The 19,290-nt window shown below is 42.7% G+C and overlaps 1 protein-coding gene and 1 pseudogene across 6 annotated transcripts in view; both read right to left on the bottom strand.

Moving 5' to 3' along the window:
* The window catches only part of LOC116458278 (chromatin remodeling regulator CECR2), a 191,869-nt gene that overhangs the window by 136,954 nt on the left and 35,625 nt on the right, over positions 1-19,290 (bottom strand). The window lies entirely within an intron of this gene.
* On the bottom strand, positions 6-8,508 carry LOC116458645 (telomeric repeat-binding factor 2-interacting protein 1-like; annotated as a pseudogene).

Below are 19,290 nucleotides of genomic sequence, written 5' to 3'. Positions count from 1 at the left end.
AGGCTAATATAAAAACTTAAAAAAAAAAATTCTTAGCGAATGAGTGTGTTCAAAATAGGAACGGCAACAATGTATTCTATGATATACATTGATGTGTACTTACACGTGTCGGTGTCGCTAAGTAAAATGACAGACAGCAATGATACAGGGATGGGAGGAAAGAATTAGGACTATCATTATTACAAGGTCCTCACAATACCTATCAATGTGGGTGAGGGACAGGGGTGATATAAGTTATGTAATCTCTGTACCTTCCTCTCCATTTTTGCTGCAAATCTAAAACTTTTTGAGAAATTAGAAGTTTATTTAAGATAATAAAGTGATAAATGCATACAGATAAACATTAAAGTGATAAAAGTGTAAATAAGATGAGCAGAAAATCCCTAAATCAAAATGCTGAGGTACAACTTTACTGTGTTTTATCATGCCATAACACAACCTCATTTTTTTCAAATACAAAGTTATATTTATTTTCAATAATGAAAACAACACAACAAAGTGGAGCCAATCCACTAATTTTTATAATCTAACACAATGGTTGGGACAAACTATGCTCAATAAATAACACAATAACCAAGTAAGCTTATTCTTGAGACTCCTTAGGGTTGCGTGAGTGTTCTAAACAAAATTGAGTGAGTGGTGGGTAAAGAAAGACATCCTACAGACTTGAATGAGAAGGGTTCCAAGAAAAGAACAGCCAAGGAACAAGGTCCCCAAATAAATACTAAGTTAGCAAAATGAATATGGCATTTTTGACGCAGTCTAGAACTCAGAGCTCATTGAGAGAAACGACAAGGGTCTGGGGATAATCCATGTTTAAGGCCTCATAATTAAATCTTCCCATATTTCTAAATTAATTATTTGGAATCCATCACAATCTAAAGGAGCTTCTGCCAAAGGATAGGAGATTACTTATGCTGCCTGAAATGCCCTATGCCTCCTAAATTTCTTTTGACTTCGTCACTAATATAGCAAGGGTTCCATTCCAACAAAGGATTACTACTATGTAGACCAACTCCTCTCCGGTTTAAATCTTCCTTTCATAAATATTGATACTTGTTCAAGGACAGCTGTAAATACATCCAATTTGTTTGCTTTTTATCCTCCCCTCTACAACTCTGCTTGGCTGCAAAATTTGGGACTCACAGAGTAACAGCAGCAATGGTCAGAAGATAAGTGCCAGTTCCAATGCAAGAACTCTCTAAAGTTAAATGGTCACAATTTTTTTGAACCACCTCATCTGCCATGACTTTTTTTTCTCATCATCTTGCCAATTATTTCTTTCGAAACTCAATCCTCTGAGCTACATTCTAAACACCAAATTTTTTGACCAATGCCTCTCTGTTATCCTCATCATCTTTTTACAAACCTATGTCATCTTGTTGGGACCAAACGGGTTATCCATCAGCTCTCTGACCTCACGCTACGAAGGAGGAAGCAGCCTCCAGCTCGCCACTATTTTTTAGGAAGGCCTGTGTAACTGTTGATAGATCCAAGTTAAACTTCTCTATTAACTGCGGAATGATCATAATGGCAGCTCCCACTTCCACTGGAGAAACTGTTTCTTCTTCTTCTTCTTCTTCCTGATCAGACTGTATTTCTGAGTCTTCCTCAGGCATGGGGAATCCTCATCACACATTGTTAAATGTATTTCAAAATCAGGGTTCTCATCCACCACAACCTCCTCCAATCCCCGGATGGCTTCTGCAAGCATCTTTTCCAGCGCTTCTTCACTCTCCTAGATTTCTACCTTCACATGCTCTTCTTCAGGCCAATGTGGAGTTCTCTCACTTCCCTTATCCGCGGCCCGGTGGCCTGCTCCAGTCTTCCGCGGGAGCTTTGGGAGGAGGGGCGCTCCGGGCGCCCCTGGCAAGTGCTCGTGCTCCTGGCCCCGCGGGGGCTTCAGGGACCGCCACCAGGGCTGCGTGGGCGAGTTGTCCACAAGCCGCTGCTGGTGATGGAGCTGGGCGAGCAGCCATTTTCTTTCCCGTCAGTCAGGACGGCCACGTCATCCGCGTCTGGGAAGGCCCCTCCGTGGTGTTTCCGAGCAGTGTCCCCTGAGGCGAGGCGGGGCCCAGCCGATAGCCTCCAGCTCCAGCCGCTCGCTGGCTCCACCAGTCCAGGATGTACCTGTGGAGATGAAGTGGCCCAACGGCCCGCGCCTCCCAGGACCCGACAGTGCGGTCACCCTGCAGGATGAGCTCGGCCGGGCTGGGCCCCACATGGAAGGACACAGAGCTGCTGTCCTCCCTCTCTCCAACAGAATCGAGGAATGGATGGGTCCACTGGGGTCTTTGCCCAAATCCATCGCCTCTGCCATGTCTGACGCCAGGCACTAGAGGAGCTGCCCCTCACGAGTGTGTGGCACACAGCAAGACTGACCTAACCTCATTTTTATATAGCTCATCTGGAGACCAGAAAAACAAAACAATACTTAAAGTTTGTTACATGGCTGCACAGCTCACAGCTAATTATAACAGAAACAGAAAACTATTAGGAAAGTGTATGTGAACAAATGCAAGTAAAAGGGAGTTGGTTTCTGACATGAGATGCAACAGAAACCTCCCTCTCCCAGTACCTAACTGTGGGGCTACTACAGTTCCGGGCAAAGACAGACACAGCTCAGCAGAACGATAATGAACCACTAGGCTACAGTGCAGTGCAGCAACACATAGGCTTGAGGATGCACAACTACTGGGACTAGATAAAAGTATATCCCATACATTAGCCTGGGAAGGACAAGTAAAACGGCATATGTTATGATTCCACTTATTTTCCAGGACAGACGAATTTATCTGTAGTGAGAGAAATCAGATCAGCCATTGCCTGGGGCAGGGTATGTGTTGTGGGGCAGATTTGACTGCACAGGGCATGAGAGAACTTTCTTGGGGAATGAAAATGATTTATATTTTTTGGGGGGTGGTGGTTATATACTTGTATACAGCTGTCAAAACTCAACTGTATACTTACAATCTGTGTAATTAATTGTATACAAATGATACCTCAAAGATGATTGGTTTTTATGTTTTTTTTTTTAAGGCTAAAAAGTATAATATGTTCTATCAAGATTCTTCTCGAAAGCAGAAAATTTAAAATTGAGGGCTGGGCACAGTGACTCACACCTGTAATATCAGCACTTTGGGAGGCCGAGGCTGGTGGATCACTTGAGGTCAGGAGTTCAGGACCAGCCTGACCAACATGGTGAAATCCTGTCTCTACTAAAAATACAAAAAATTAGCCGGGCATGGTGGCATGTGTCTATAGTCCCAGCTACTAGGGAGGCTGAGGCATGAGAATCCCTTGAACCTGGGAGGCAGAGGTTGCAGTGAGCCAAGATGACGCCACTGCACTCCAGCCTGGGTGAAAAACAAAGGGTCTGTCTCAAAAAAATACTAAAATAAAATAAGAGGTCAGGCTGGGTGTTGTGGAATGCTGCCTATAGTCCCAGCTGCTCATGTGAATGGCTTGAGGCCATGAGTTGGAGGGCAGCCTGGGGCAACATAGCAAGATCCCGTATCAATTTAAAAAAATTTTTTTTCAGGCCACAAGTAGTAAACTGTAGTAAACTCCATTATATGGAAATCTCAGCTATCCAGAAGATCTGCTTCCAAGTAAATTCCAGAGAGCCACAATTTTACTTTTCATCCTAAGCAGAAATCGTAACACCTTTAACCTAATTATTTTTTCCTCCCTTTTTACAAGACTTGTCAAAACCTGACAGTGATTAACATTAGTTTCACTAAGTACAGCTTTTTAAGTTGTTATAAAGATAGTGCCAGTCAATGGTTGTTGGTAGGCCTACATTTAAATTTATCTAAATGCCATTTCTATTCAAATGCCTGCAACAGAAACTTGTGAAACGCATGGAGTAAAGCCAATCAAAAAATAAGTTTCTTCAAGAATTAACAAGGTAAAACATCTACCACTATATGTGATAAACTTTATCAAAGTCCCTTTGTCATTAAAAAAAAAAAAAAAAATGAGGCCGGGCGTGGTGGCTCACACTTGTAATCCCAGCACTTTGGGAGGCCGAGGCAGGCGGATCACGAGGTCAGGAGATAGAGACCATGGTGAAACTCCATCTCTACTAAAAATACCAAAAAATTTAGCCGGGCGTGGTGGTGGGCGCCTGTAGTCCCAGCTACTCGGGAGGCTGAGGCAGGAGAATGGCGTGAACCCGGAGGTGGAGCTTGCAGTGAGCCGAGATCGCGCCACTGCACTCCAGCCTGGGTGACAGAGCGAGACTCCGTCTCAAAAAAAAAAAAAAAAGAATCTGACAACAATGTCGATGTGATACACGTATCAAGAGACTTTAAAAAGATTCATACTGTGACACTTTTAGGAGTTACTATATGGAAATAATCATAAATGTGCACATTTGGTATCCAATGGTGCTTTATTTATTTAAAAAGAAAAAAAGTAAAGCTACTGACACAATCTAAGGTTCCAAATTGGAAGAATCATGATCCATCTATAATAGTATGATCAATGCCAGGTGTGGTGGGTCGCGCCTGTAATCCCAGCACTTTGGCAGCCTGAGGCAGGCAGATCACTTGAGGCCAGCGGTTCCAGACCAGTTCGGCCAACGTCGTGAAACCGCGTCTCTACTAAAAATACAAAAATTAGCTGAGCATGATAGCACGTGCCTGTAATCCCAGCTACTAGGGAGGCTGAGGCACGGGAATTGCTTGAATCCAAGATGGTGCCACTGTACTCCAGTCTGGGCGACCAGAGCAAGACTCTGTCTCAAAATAACAATATAATAATATAGTATGATCAAGATTTGAACTCCCATAGCCTAGATTGTGGGACCAAAATCCTAACCAACATACCCTATTTGGTTTTACCCATTTTATCATTCAGAGCATTAATGAGGAGGATGCAATTTGTCAATATCTGAGGGCAAAGGAAACAAATACAAAAAAAGGTCAGTGACAAAGGTATAGAAAAAAAATTAAACGTATATATATTCCATCTTCTTGACTCATAAAGCAAAAAGAAATTCTAAATTCCATATTAGTAATCATTTTTAAGGAAGTGATAAATATAAATCACTGCTCCTTTCTTCATGTCTCTAGCTTACCTTTGAACTCTATATATGCCAACATATTTTGTAAGAGATCGGTCACTATTTAGAGAGCCATATTCAAAGGTTCCCTTTAAGTTATCTCACTAAGGTACCCAACTCCCTTCACATTGACTGCAGGCTTCATGTTGTCACCACTTTAATCTAACACAAAAATGGGAAGGGCCTGGAAACATGAATGGCAATCCTAAAAACAGTTTCTTCCCAAAAATCATGAGTGTACTGGGAAACCTGGACCTCTGGATTTGGTGGTGAGCCCTCAAATCTCCAATGAACAAGAAATGAAATCTAAGAGAAAGGTGTGTTGCAATGGATACTACACAATAGACCAACGGATGGACGGACTGATGGGCTAATGAACAAACAACAGAGAGATAAAAGTTTCAAATTATTTGTAGATAAAGTAAGGAATAGATAAACCGAAATTGCTGAAACCAACATTTTAAAGTTCCAATTTCTGACCCACTTAAAAACACAAACCTTCCATTTCACGAAGAAAGCCTAAGGCAAAAGTAAGTATAAGTGCTGATCCACCCAGGCACAGGTTTTCCTGACTGTTGGAGGCTTTCCTATACTACTTTAAGACATCTCCCCATTTTATCCTATGCATGGTGTAAATACCAACTGTAAAAGGCACAGTAATTTAAATGAACTATTAAAAAACAGTAGGCCAGACATCGTGGCTCACGCCTGTAATCCCAGCACTTTGGGAAGCCAAGGAAGGAAGATCGCTTGAGCCCAGGAGTTTGAGACCAGTCTGGGCAATATGGCGAAACTTCATCTCTACAAAAAATACAAAAATCAGCCAGGCACGGTGGCGCGCCCGTCTGTGATCCCAGCTACTTGGGAGGCTAAGGTGGAAGGATGGCTTGAGCCTGGGATGTAGAGGTTGCAGTGAGCTGAGGTTGTGCCACTGCATTCCAGCCTGGGCGAGAGACCCTGTCTCAAGAAGAAGGAAGAAGGAAGAACAAAGAAGGAGAAGAAGAGAAACTTCATTTCAGCTGAAAAAATAAAGTCAGTAACTGAGACTATAAGCCATATGTCTGTTAACAGGTAAGGTTCATATGCATTCATGTAATGACTTTATAGTGCCCACCGCTAGGCACTGAAAGTACCAACACGAATGGCTTCTAAGTGAATTAACCATTCATATTACACATACTCCTATGCCCCAAGTTAAGAGACAATTTAGTAAAAATGTATATCATACATATTTTTACACTGTCCAAAATTGATTCTCACTTTATAAACCACACCTCAGAAATTAATCACTGGAGACAAACAGATGCCTTAAACATGTAAGTATGCCCCTAAACAGGTACACCACTAAGAAAGGCTCAAGATAAATCACACACAGGCTCTGGGGGGTACTAGCTATAATGCACTCCCACTGCCCCCAGTGCCTCACCCCAACCAGTTTTCTCCCGTCCTAGAGAGCATGTGAAAATGTGAGTGAGCACAGGTGGGAACTGAACAATGAGAACACTTGGACACAGGAAGGGGAACATCACACACCGGGGCCTGTCGTGGGGTGGGGGGAGGGGGGAGGGACACCATTAGGAGATATACCTAATGAAATGACAAGTTAATGGGTGCAGCACACCAACATGGCACATATATACATATGTAACAAACCTGCACGCTGTGCACATGTACCCTAGAACTTAAAGTATAATAATAATTTAAAAAATCAGGCAAAAAAAAAAAAACTAATAAATGAGTTTCATTCTAAAAAAGAAAGAAAAAAAGAAACTGTGAGTGAGAAAATTACAAAAATAACTTTGCATCTACTCTAACTTTTTAGGTGTATAATTTGCCAACTTAGGGAATTCACAATCAGTAATAAAGTACCTGCAATACACTTCAAAACTCTGTCAACACTGAGTATCTCTGTCTCCTAGGGATCTAGAGTGATTAATAATCCTCCGTCCACCGGGCGCAGTGGCTCATGCCTCTAATCCCAGCACTTTGGGAGGCCAAGGCGGGAGGATCATGAGGTCAGGAGATCGAGACCATCCTGGCTAACATAGTGAAACCCCGTCTCTACTAAAAATACAAAAAATTAGCCAGGCGTGGTGGCAGGCACCTGTAGTCCCAGCTACTCAGGAGGCTGAGGCAGGAGAATGGTGTGAACCAGGGAGGCGGAGCTTGCAGTGAGCAGAGATCGTGCCACTGCACTCCAGCCTGGGCAACAGAGCAAGACTCTGTCTCAAAAAATAATAATAATAGGCCGGGCGTGGTGGCTCACGCCTGTAATCCCAGCACTTTGGGAGGCCGAGGCGGGCCGATCACAAGGTCAAGAGATCGAGACCATCCTGGCTAACATGGTGAAACCCCGTCTCTACTAAAAATACAAAAAAATTAGCCAGGCATGGTGGCAGGCACTTGTAGTCCAGCTACTCGGGAGGCTGAGGCAGGAGAATGGCATGAACCTGGGAGGTGGAGTTTGCAGTGAGCTGAGATCGCGCCACTGCACTCCAGCCTGGGCGACAGAGCGGGACTCCATCTCAAAATAAATAAATAAATAAATAATAATAATAATAATAATAATAATAATCCTCCTTCCAAATGCACATGAAATTTGGACTATCTTTAGACCACACATCTAGCTTACAGAATAGTTTGGCGAGCAGGCCCAAAATGTCATACTTAATACCAAATGAAAGAATACAGGTAGAGTCCTGCAGTGAAGGACTCTACCTCTTGTCCCTGCTGCTAAGATCCCCAGGTCTGAACAATGCTAATGGAGTCTGCAAGCCAGGCAGCTGCAGGAATAGTGAGCTTAAGGAAGTGACGTAATCACGGCCAAGACACAGCAATACATTAAGAACGTGCCTCAAAACAATTAAAAGCAACCAAAACAGACTGACTGCAGATCTTATAAGGTATTTGCTTGGAAACAAAGAAATCCTGCAAAGGAGCATGTCGTGCCCTCTGCTGCTGTCAGTGCCCTGTTTCCCTTCACACTCTCCAAGGTTAGAACCATCAACCTGCTCTCTTTGCTCTCCTCTGTTTTCCCCAAAAGAATACTTTTCTGATACTACTCCCCTTATGGGAGCTTCATACCCCATCAGATAACCCTCATCCACCACCAGCCTCACCACTGACTCCAGGAAGACCAAAGGCTCTGCAAAAGAAGTATTCCCAACAAGGCCAAAGAGAGGTGTGTGCACCCCAAGAGAGGGTGGAGGAGAGGGCCAGGCACTCCCAACCTCAGACCAGTTTGAAAGAGGATGTCAGGCATCTCCTGAGGAAAACTTAACAATGTCTAATCAGAAGTCCGATTGCAGCCTGGCCGCAAAAAAAGCAGCATCGTCCTCAAGAACAGAATGCGGAGGCACAGATATACAGATGGGCCGCACCCGCACTGCCACAAGAAAGGAAAGGGGCGGCTCTGCCCGACGCCTGCCAGAGGTGGTCATGGTTCCATCCCCCTCACCCAGAAGGCCGCCCACCACCTGTCTCCACACAAAGACACAATACAAGGCGGATGGAGACTCAAGAATGGCTTCAAAGAGCTTCCCAGGCGGGCTGAGGGACAGTTTCCTCAACCTCCGAAGTCCTAATTTTCCTTTAGCAGAGTCTCTGGAAAGGGGGTTCTCCACCTTGTCTCTGACCCCATAGCAATACCCTTCCATCACTTACCTCTGGTGAAGGCAGGAGGGCAGAGACAGCCCTTATGTCTCCCCACAATGTGAAAATCAGCAAATGCTACTGAATTAGGAGCTGGGAGCCAAAGGCCTCTTTAGCCCTAAGAATGGGAGCCAAGCCAAACCCAGGCCTGCTTCGGGCACACAAAGTAGTGAAGAGTGTGGGGGTGGGGCGGGGGATGAACAAGGAAAGAAGAGCTAGAAACTGAAAACCACGTGCAACTGTAAGCAGCAGAATGACTTTACCAACTGGACTGAATCGCATTATCAAGAATCAATGGTGACAACTTCTATTACTGTATTTTGGGGAACCAGACTCAACAAATAGAAATGACCCTTCCCCAGTCTTTTCTAGTTATAATAAAACAGAACTGCAGCCACAGCTAAGGATCACTGTTTATTTGACGTGCAGAAGAAATAAGGCAAGTTTTGAGAATATTAGCCATGATATTAGAGAATACTGGCCATTAGAATATTTCAGAAATTTACTAGTCCATGACTTTGAGATGACACACTCCACTATAAAGTTACATCCTAAGAAAAGAGTCATGTATACACTTACACAGAGATGTCATCTTAGCACTGTTGGTCCATTTAAGATTGGAAAAAACCTTGATGTCCGACAATAGGGCGTAAGTGACAGCATGGCCATATCTGAATTACAGTGACATTAGATCTACATATTAACATGAAAAACATTATATATTACCTTTAAAAAGCCATAAAAATATATATCATATGATACATTTTACATGTATCTGTATATATACATAGGTAGACCTATATAGGCTCGAAGTAATTATAATTATTTTCTTCTTTTTGCTTATCTCAATTTCCTAAAATGTTTACAATAATTTTTTTGAAAGAGAAAGGTACTGTTTTAAATTTTGACATTTATGTAAGATGTTTTAATAAAAAATAAAAACAAGGACCAAGGTGCCAAGGGTCTGGATTTTACCAGATAAATGGGAAGATAGGTCCTATATTAAGGATCTGCCTAACCCAAGTCTTAAGTTCTTCTCATCTTGTATCTTACATCTAACATTGCCAAGTCTATCCGACCCAGCCTGATAATTACTTTCAGTGAAACCCAGCTTGCACATCCCAGGCCCATTACATCACATTCTTGCACTCAAGGGAGGCCCAGATGGATCTTTCACACTGGATTGGACAGCAGGAACTGATGGACTCGTTCCAAAGTGCTAAGCCACCATCTGCAGCCTTCTGTTAATTTTCTCCATCTCATCTGTCCCATTCCCAATTCTTTTTACATACCCATTGTACAAGTAATCAAGATTTGCCCTCCAGGTGTCTCTTCCCATAAGGCAGGTAGAAATATAATATTAAATTAAATTATTTTCAACTAAAGCAATGCCTTCACATGACTCTCAATCCAAAAACATTACTCTGTCCCTAATGCTAAAGGCCATGCAAAGTACTAAAAGAGCCTAATATAATACACGGCCAGTCATGACAAAGAACTTAAGAATCTAACTGATAAAACAGAACTCGTAAATACGGAACAATGAGAAAATGATTAAGTCTTGGGCTTCCTATTAACTGCTAGGCTTGGCTCTACCGGTTCTAATCCCAATTCGACTCACTACCTATTATGTGACCTTGGGCAACATCCTCATCTGTAAAACTATGAGTTAAACCTCAATTATCTCTAACATCCTTTCCAGCTTTTACCTTCTGTAGCTCTAGAAACAATGAATCAGAGAAAAGAAAGACAAATGTGGGCTTCTAGAATGTGTTATAAATTACCTATGCAGAGACAACCACCAAGTAAATCTGGCAAGGAAAAAAATTTCTAGTCAATCAAAGCTTGTTTCGGCCAGGCGTGGTGACTCATGCCTGTAATATTACCCAGCACTTTGGGAGGCTGAGGTGGGCAGATCACGAGGTCAGGAGTTCGAGACCAGCCTGGCCAACATAGTGAAACCCCATCTCTGCTAAAAACACAAAAATTGGTTGGGTGTGGTGGTGCACGCCTGTAGTCCCAGCTACTCAGGAGGCTGAGGCAGGAGAATCATTTGAATTCAGGAGGTAGAGGTTGCAGTGAGCCGAGACTGCGCCCCTGCACTCCAGCCTGGGCGACAGAGTGAGACTGTCTCAAAAAAAAAAAAAAAAAAAAAAAAAAAAAACCACTTGGTTTTTATTATACAAACAGGGGGATCAGAAAGCAAATGAAAGAAAACTATACCATTCTCCTCCCATTAGAAAAATTCTGACAAGGCTTATGTTATATAAGCAAATCTCCTGTCAGCAGAGGGGGGCAGTGACAACAAAAAAATAGTTGACAGGGCCAGGCACGGTGGCTCACGTCTGTAATCCCAGCACTTTAGGAGGCCGAGGCAGGAAGATCACTTGAGGTCAGGAGTTCAAGACCCTGGCCAACATGGTGAAAACCCATCTTTACTAAAAATACAAAAACTAGCCGGGTGCGGTGGCGTGTGCCTGTAATCCCAGCTACTCGGGAGGCTGAGGCAGGAGAATCGCTTGAACCCGGGAGGTGGAGGTTGCAGTGAGCTGAGATACTGCCACTGCACTCCAGCCTGGGTGACAGAGCGAGATTCTGTCTCAAAAAATAAATAAATAAATAAATAGACAGGAAACACTTCATTCAATATGTGTGAAGCTCTTTACTAGACACAGTTCAGAATACAAATATGGATAAAACACAGTCCCTGCTTTTGGAAATTTTATTTCATTCATTTATTCATTCACTCACTCAGTAAATATTGAGTACATCTACTATGCATAGGACAATTCTAGGTACTGTAAATACAGGAATGCATAGGATAGAGAAGATCCCTGCTCTGATATAACTCACATTCTTAGGGAGAAAACAGACTAAAGTAAACCAAAAAGATAACCTCAGAAGAAGAAAACAGAAAACAGTTATATGACAAAGATTGAATGGGTTGGGAAGAGAGGCGAGGGTATACTTTTCACTGGGTGATCATGAACACAAAATGTTAATAATCACTGACACTGACAGGAATTCATTGTGTTACTTTCTTTATAAAACTTACTTGAAATTAGGCCAGGCGCGGTGGCTCATGCCTATAATCCCAGCACTTTGGGAGGCCGAGGCAGGCGGATCACGAGGTCAAGGGATTGAGACCATCCTGGCCAACATGGTGAAACCCCATCTCTACTAAAAATACAAAAATTAGCTGGGTGTGGTGGGAGACAGGCAGATCACGAGGTCAAGAGACCGAGACCATCCTGGCCAACATGGTGAAACCCCGTCTCTATTAAAAATACAAAAATTAGCTGGGTGTGGTGGCGGGTGCCTGTAATCCCAGCTACTCGGAAGGCTGAGGCACAAGAATCGCTTGAACCTGGGAGGTGGAGATTGCAGTGAGCCGAGATGACGCCACTGCACTCCAGCCTGGTGACAGAGTGAGACTCCGTCTCAAAAAAAAAAACAACAACAAAAAAATAAACCATTTAAAACTAATAAAATAGAACAAGCTATAGATAGGCTGATCAGGGCATGTTTCATTCATTGAGATAAATATGAGCTGAAAGCTGGAAACCATGAGCAGGTGCAAAGGCCCTAAGGAGTTCAGAGTCTTTATGAGAAGAAAAGAAAGCTGATGTAGCTACAGCTAGGAGAGAATGGTACGAGGCAAGGAAGGTAGAAGATGCAGAAAGTTTCTGTGGGCCCCGCTAAGCAATGGTAAGGGACTTAGACTATTCTAAATGCAAGAGAAAGCCACTGGAGGGCTTTACGCAACAATGGGAAGAGAGAAAGATAATACACTTGCTTTTGTTTCATGAATACAAGGTAATACAAGGTAGGTGCTAAATCAGGTAACCCAAAATATATTTATGTTTAGCTATGCGATGAACTAACATGTTGGTGGCATCTTTACCTCGCTAACCTTTTATTTAAGCTGATAGTAGCATTAACTTCTCATTCCAAGCACACCAATCCCAGGACACTAATGCAGGAACTGGAATGGTGTTTCGGAAACATCTTGGGTGAGAAACCAATCAGTGTAGGATAAAAAATGTTTTTACAGATGTCCAACAAAAATGCTGAGCAAACAACATGTGGGCTAGAATTTCAGACTTTAAAGATCTTACTTAGAAAAAAATGGCATTCTGGCTACCATGACAGCTGCCACAGAAACAAAAAGGAAACTGAGGCATACAACAGATGAATGACTTGCCCAAATCACAGCTAGCAAGAGGAAGAACGGAGACGTGGGGATGTGAAGTCCACTCTCCTGACTTCCTGACCAGGGTTCTTTCCAGAGCACCACAAAAAAGCAAACATAAAAATAATTTAGAATCCAGAGACAGAAAGCAGACGAGTGGTTGCCGGCGGCCGGGGGGTGAGGGGGCTGAGCGGGGTACAGGGTCTCTCCTTTTGAGGTGATAAAAATGTCTTGGAACTAGATAGAAACGACAGCTGCACAACATATTGAATTCACTAAATGTGACTGAATCACACACTTTAAAATGGGTAATAGTTAATTTTACGTTATGTAAATTTTGCCTCAATTTAACAAATGAACCTGAAAAAACAAAAATAATAATTTAGAGGGGATCACCAACAACTGATGACAAGATTATTAGACGCCAAAGGTACAGTTTTGGACACGCATGTTCTAATCAAAACTGAAGATAAGCTGGCTTCAGACCAGGTTTTCTCAGTCTCAGCAGTACTGACATTTTGGACTAGATGATTTTTGTTGTTGTTCTGAAGAGCTGTCTTATGCACTGTAGGCTATTTGACAATATTCCTGACCTCTACCCACACTCCTCTTCCTGAGCTGTGGCAACCAAAACTGTCTCCGGACACTGCCAAAGTCCTCTAAGTGGGCAAATCACCCCCTGTTGAGAACCACTGTTAGACAAAGTACCTAAATTCTCCTATCTTAATTTCCTCAATCATCCACCTAAAACCTGAGGCTAAAATAAGGCTCTCTATTCACCGCCTCTTTTTTTTTTTTTTTTTTTTGAGACAGAATCTCACTCTATTGCCCAGGCTGGTGTGCAGTGATGTGATCTCAGCTCACTGCAACCTCCGCCTCCCAGGTACAAGCGATATTCTCATGCCTCAGCCTCCTGGGTAGCTGGGATTATATGCGCCCGCCACCGTGCCTGGTGAATTTTGTGTTTCTAGTAGAGACAGGGTTTCACTATGTTGGCCAGGGTGGTCTCAAACTCCTGACCTCAGGTGATCCACCTGCCTCGACCTCCCAAAGTGCTGGGATTACAGGTGTGAGCCACCGCACCCAGCCTCTTTCATTTATAGCCCAGTACGGTATTCTCTTTCACCAGCCTTGCTCTATATCTCACTAGGCTGATGCGAGCTTATATTGAAATAACTAAGGAAATAATTTTACACTGAAAGATCCTTAAAACAACAACAACAACAAATGCCTCAAAGACAGTAAGTGGCTATGAAAAGAGTTTATCTTAAATTTCTATCCAAAGAAAGTATTGGTATAAAAGCTTCCCATTAAACTTCAAGAACACGGCTAATAAGCTAATACTCAAGTTATCAAAGGACTGTAGTTTCTAAATCTGCATTTTCGATTTGTACTTAAATGCTTCTTATACAAGGTGCTTCCCTTTGAAACTGACACATCTGCTTGTTTACCTCACCAGTGTTCAAGAAGGATTTTAGGTCCCTCCATTTTCACACGAGAATACCTCAGGCATGCCAGGCAGTAAAGGGTTAATTTAATTAGTTCTGTGTATGCTCAAAGAATTACAAGCAACTTCATTTAATTATTAAGCAGCCAATCAGGTAATCTCTGTGGTTGATTAGTGCACTAATGAAATAATGTCTTCCAGTTCAAAGCTGTCATTCCAATCAGGAGACAGCTCTTCAGCTAGAAGAAAGAGCTGGCAGGATTTCCAGACTCATGCTAAGAATTTGGGGAAGGGAAATGAATCATTTCATATTTCACCCCTATTGTATTAAAAGATAAAGAAGTTTCTGAATTGACATTTATAAGATACTCTAGCCAAGAACAGCAGAATACACACTTTCCTTTTCTTTTTTTTGGAGGGAGGGGTGGGCGGAGGAAGAGAATCCTGTTCTGTCACCCAGGCTGGAGTGCAGTGGTGTAATCTCAACTCACTGCAACCTCTGCCTCCTGGGTTCAAGTGATTCTCGTGCCTCAGCCTCCCCAGTAGCTGAGATTACAGGCGTGTGCCACCACGCCCGGCTAATTTTTGCATTTTTTTAGTAGAGACGGGGTTTCGTCATGTTGGCCAGGCTGGTCTCGAACTCCTGACTTCAGGTGGTCCTCCCGCCTCGGCCTCCCAAAGTGCTAGGATTACAGGCGTGAGCCACCATGCCCGGCCCTACACATTCTTTTCAAGTGAACATGAAACATTTTCCAAAAGACACCATATTCTGGGCCATAAAACAAGTCTCAATACATTTAAAAGGATGCAAGTCATACAAAGTATCCTGTCTGACTAAAGTGGGTTAAATTAGATATCATTAATAGAAAGATCTCTGGAAAATTCCCAAATATTTGAAAACTAATATTCTTCACACTTCTAATAACGAATACGCTTCTAATATATTCATACTTCTAAATAACCTATGGTTGCAGGAAGAAATCAAAAGGAAGAAGGGGAAGACCTGAATGCTTTTTCTCTAAGAAGAGGAACAAGACCAGGATGTCTACTCTGGCCTCTACATTTTATGGTTGGCTCCAGACAGTGCAATAAGGTAAGAAAAAGAAGTGGCTTCCACATTGCAAAAAGATGCAAAATTATCTTTATTTACAGACAACATGATCATCTATGCAGAAAATCCAATGGAATCTACAAACAGGCTGCTAAAAGAGGTGAGTTTAGGAAAGTTACAGATACAAGAGTAATATAACCCAACGCTACTTCTAATACTAGCAGACAATCGAAAACTTTTTTTTTTTTTTTTTTTTTTTTTGAGACAGTCTCCCTCTTTTGCCCAGGCTGGAGTGCAGTGGCATGATCTCGGCTCACTGCAACCTCTGCCTCCTGGGTTCAAGCGATTCTCCTGCCTCAGCCTCTGGAGTAGCTGGGATCACAGGCGGCAGCCACCACACCTGTCTAATTTATTTTATTTTATTTCATTTTATTTTATTTTATTTGAGACGAAGTTTCGCTCTCGTTGCCCAGGCTGGAGTGCAGTGGCACAATCTCGGCTCACTGCAACCTCCACCTCCCAGGTTCAAGCGGTTCTCCTGCCTCAGCCTCCTGAGTAGCTGGGATTACAGGTGCCCACCACCATGCCCAGCTAATTTTTTGTATTTTTTAGTAGAGACAAGGTTTCACTATGTTGGCCAGACTGGTCTTGAACTCCTGACCTCAGGTGATCCGCCTGCCTCAGCCTCCCAAAGTGCTGGGATTACACGTGTGAGTCACCGTGCCTGGCCTAAAACTTTTAAAAAATGTATAATAGCATCAAAAAGAATGAAATAGGCCGGGCGCAGTGGCTCACGCTTGTAATCCCAGCACTTTGGGAGGCCGAGGCGGGCGGATCACAAGGTCAGGAGATCGAGACCACGGTGAAACCCCGTCTCTACTAAAAATACAAAAAAAAAAATTAGCCGGGCGTGGTGGCGGGCGCCTGTAGTCCCAGCTACTCGGAGAGGCTGAGGCAGGAGAATGGCGTGAACCCAAGAGGCGGAGCTTGCAGTGAGCCGAGATCGCGCCACTGCACTCCAGCCTGGGCGACAGAGCGAGACTCCGTCTCAAAAAAAAAAAAAAAAAAAAAAAAAAAGAATGAAATACTTGGGGATACATCTGACAAAAGATGGGAGATACCTAAAGAGTTGAGAATTTGAATATAAAACTTTTCTGTCAGAAAGAGGACAGAGAGAGAGGTACCATCATTATGGGTCAGAGGACTCGATAGTGTTAAGAGGCCCATTTTCTACAAATTGACCTAGATATTCAATACAACTCCAATCTAAATGCTAGCAGGCTTTTTTTGTAGAAACTGATAAGCTAATTCTAAAATTCATATGCAAATAAAAAGAATATAAAATAGCCAAAGCAACTTTGAAAACGAACAAAGTGAGAGGACTAACATTATTTGATTTCACCACTTATTAAAAGCTGCACTAATTAAGATACTGTGATATTGTCTCGAAAACAGAACACAGTAAACAATGACATAGAACAGAGTCCAGAAATGAACCCACGTGTATATGGAAAACTGACTTGAGCAACTAATATAGTTTTTTCTTTTTTTTTTTTTTGGCGGGGGGATGGGGGCGGCGGGGACAGAGTCTCGCGCTGTCATCCAGGCCGGAGTGCAGTGGCACAATCTCGGCTCACTGCAACCTCCACCTCCTGGGTTCAAGTGATTCTTCTGCCTCAGCCTCCCAAGTAGCTGGGACTACAGATGTGCGACATGACGCCCAGCTAATTTTTGTATTTTTAGCAGAGATGGGGTTTCACCATATTGGCCGGACTAGTCTCAAACTCCTGACCTCGTGATCCTCCTGACTCCGTCTCCCAAAGTGCTAGGATTGCAGGTGTGAGCCACTGTGCCCGGCCAGGATGGTCATTTCTACAAATGCTACCTAAACACATGCTCCTTCTCCCCTCAAAAAAAAAAAAAAACCCACAAACTTCGATCAGTACTTTATATCATATGCAAATATCAACTGAAAATGAAACACAGATTTAAATGGTAAATCTAAAACAATAAAACTTCTAGAAGAAAATGTAAGAAAAAAACCTTTGTGACCTTAGATTAGGAAAAAGCAAAACCAGAATATATAAACAGCTCAATAGACAAAGAGTCCAATTTTAAAATGAGCAAAATACCTTAACTAAAAGATCACCAAAGATATAAATAGCTAACACAGAAAAAGGTGAACATTATTAGTGATAAGGGAGATGCAGATCAAAACCACATTAAAATAGCCCTTCACCCCCCACTAGTGAATAGCGATAATCAAAAGGACAGGCAATAACAAGTATTGATGATGTGAAAAAACTAGAGCCCCTTATTCACTACTGTTGAAAACAGAAATTGGTGTGTTTCCTTTGGAAAACAAGTTTGCCAGTTTCTTTAGAAGTTAAAACATAACTCCAATCCTACTCCTAAGTATTTGTCCAAGAAAAAAAGAAAGCACAAAAACACTTACAAGCAAATACATGCAGCTATTATCTATAATAGCCCCAAACAAAAACAATCCAAAAGCAAAAACAATCCATCATCTGGTGAATGGATAAAAAGCGGGTATAGCCAAACAATGGCAGTAGCAAAAGAAAAAAATGAGGACATGTCTAAAGGAGAAAGGAGTCAACCTGAAAGAATTCCCAATGGCCAAAGCTGAAACAATTTGAGCAGCTAAGTAAACAGTATTAGATTCAAACCCAAAGGATAAGTATCAATGAGTCCATACTGATGACAACAGACTTAAGGAGACATGCGATGTTAGGTGGAATGCAGGAACAAATCTTGAAATGAAAAGATGGGGAAACTGCCGGGCGTGGTGGCTCACACCTGTAATCCCAGCACTTTGGGAGGCCGAGGCAGGTGGATCACCTGAAGTCAGGAGTTTGAGACCAGCTTCAACACGGAGAAACCCCGTCTCTACTAAAAATACAAAATTAGCTGGGCGTGGTGGTACATGCCTGTAATCCCAGCTACTCGGGAGGCTGAGGCAGGAGAATTGCTTGAACCCGTGAGGCGGAGGTTGCAGTGAGCCGAGATCGCGCCATCGCACTCCAGCCTGGACAACAAGAGTGAAACTACGTCTCAAAAAATAAATAAATAAATAAATAAAAAATAAAGAAAGAAAAGAAAAGATGGGCAAACTGTTAGAATCTAAATAGTCTGAAGTTTATGTGAATGTCTTAGTTTTAACAAATTTACCATGATTATAAGAGGTTAAACATTAGAGGAAGCTGGGTGGAGGGTTTATAGAAGAGATCAGCAAACTACAATCCAAGGGCCAAATCCAGCCTACCACCTGTTTTTATAAATAATGTTTGACTGGAACACATCCATTCATTTATTCACTGTCTTATGGCAGCCTCTGCCCTACATTAGCACAGTAGTCTTAAGAAAGACCATTTGGTCTAAAATATTATCTGGCTCTTGACAGGAAAAGTTTGCTGAGCCCTGATATACATGAAGTCTTTGTCTGTGCTGTCATTGTAACTATTCTATAAATCTAAAATGATTCTAAAGTAAATTTATTTTTTAAAAAAGTTAAAATGTTGGCCAGGCGCAGTGGCTCACGCCTGTCATCCCAGCACTTTGGGAGGCCAAGGCAGGCGAACTGCCTGAGCTTGGGAGTTCGAAACCAGCCTGGGCAACATGGCGAAATCCCGTCTCTACTAAAAATACAAGAAATTAGCCGGGCATGGTGGCGGGCACCTGGTAATCCCAGCTACTCAGGAGGCTGAGGCAGGAGAATCACTTGAATCTGGGAAGCGGAGATTGTAGTGAGCTGAGATTGCGCTACTGCACTCTAGCCTGGGCAAAACAGCGAGACTCTGAGGAGTGCTTGTACCCAGGAGTTCAAGGCCAGACTGGGCAACACAGTGAGACCCCATCTGTTA

Source organism: Hylobates moloch, unplaced genomic scaffold (assembly GCF_009828535.3).
Source record: "Hylobates moloch isolate HMO894 unplaced genomic scaffold, HMol_V3 SCAFFOLD_19, whole genome shotgun sequence".
Lineage (NCBI taxonomy): Eukaryota > Metazoa > Chordata > Mammalia > Primates > Hylobatidae > Hylobates > Hylobates moloch.
This window is presented reverse-complemented; position numbering and strand designations above follow the sequence as displayed.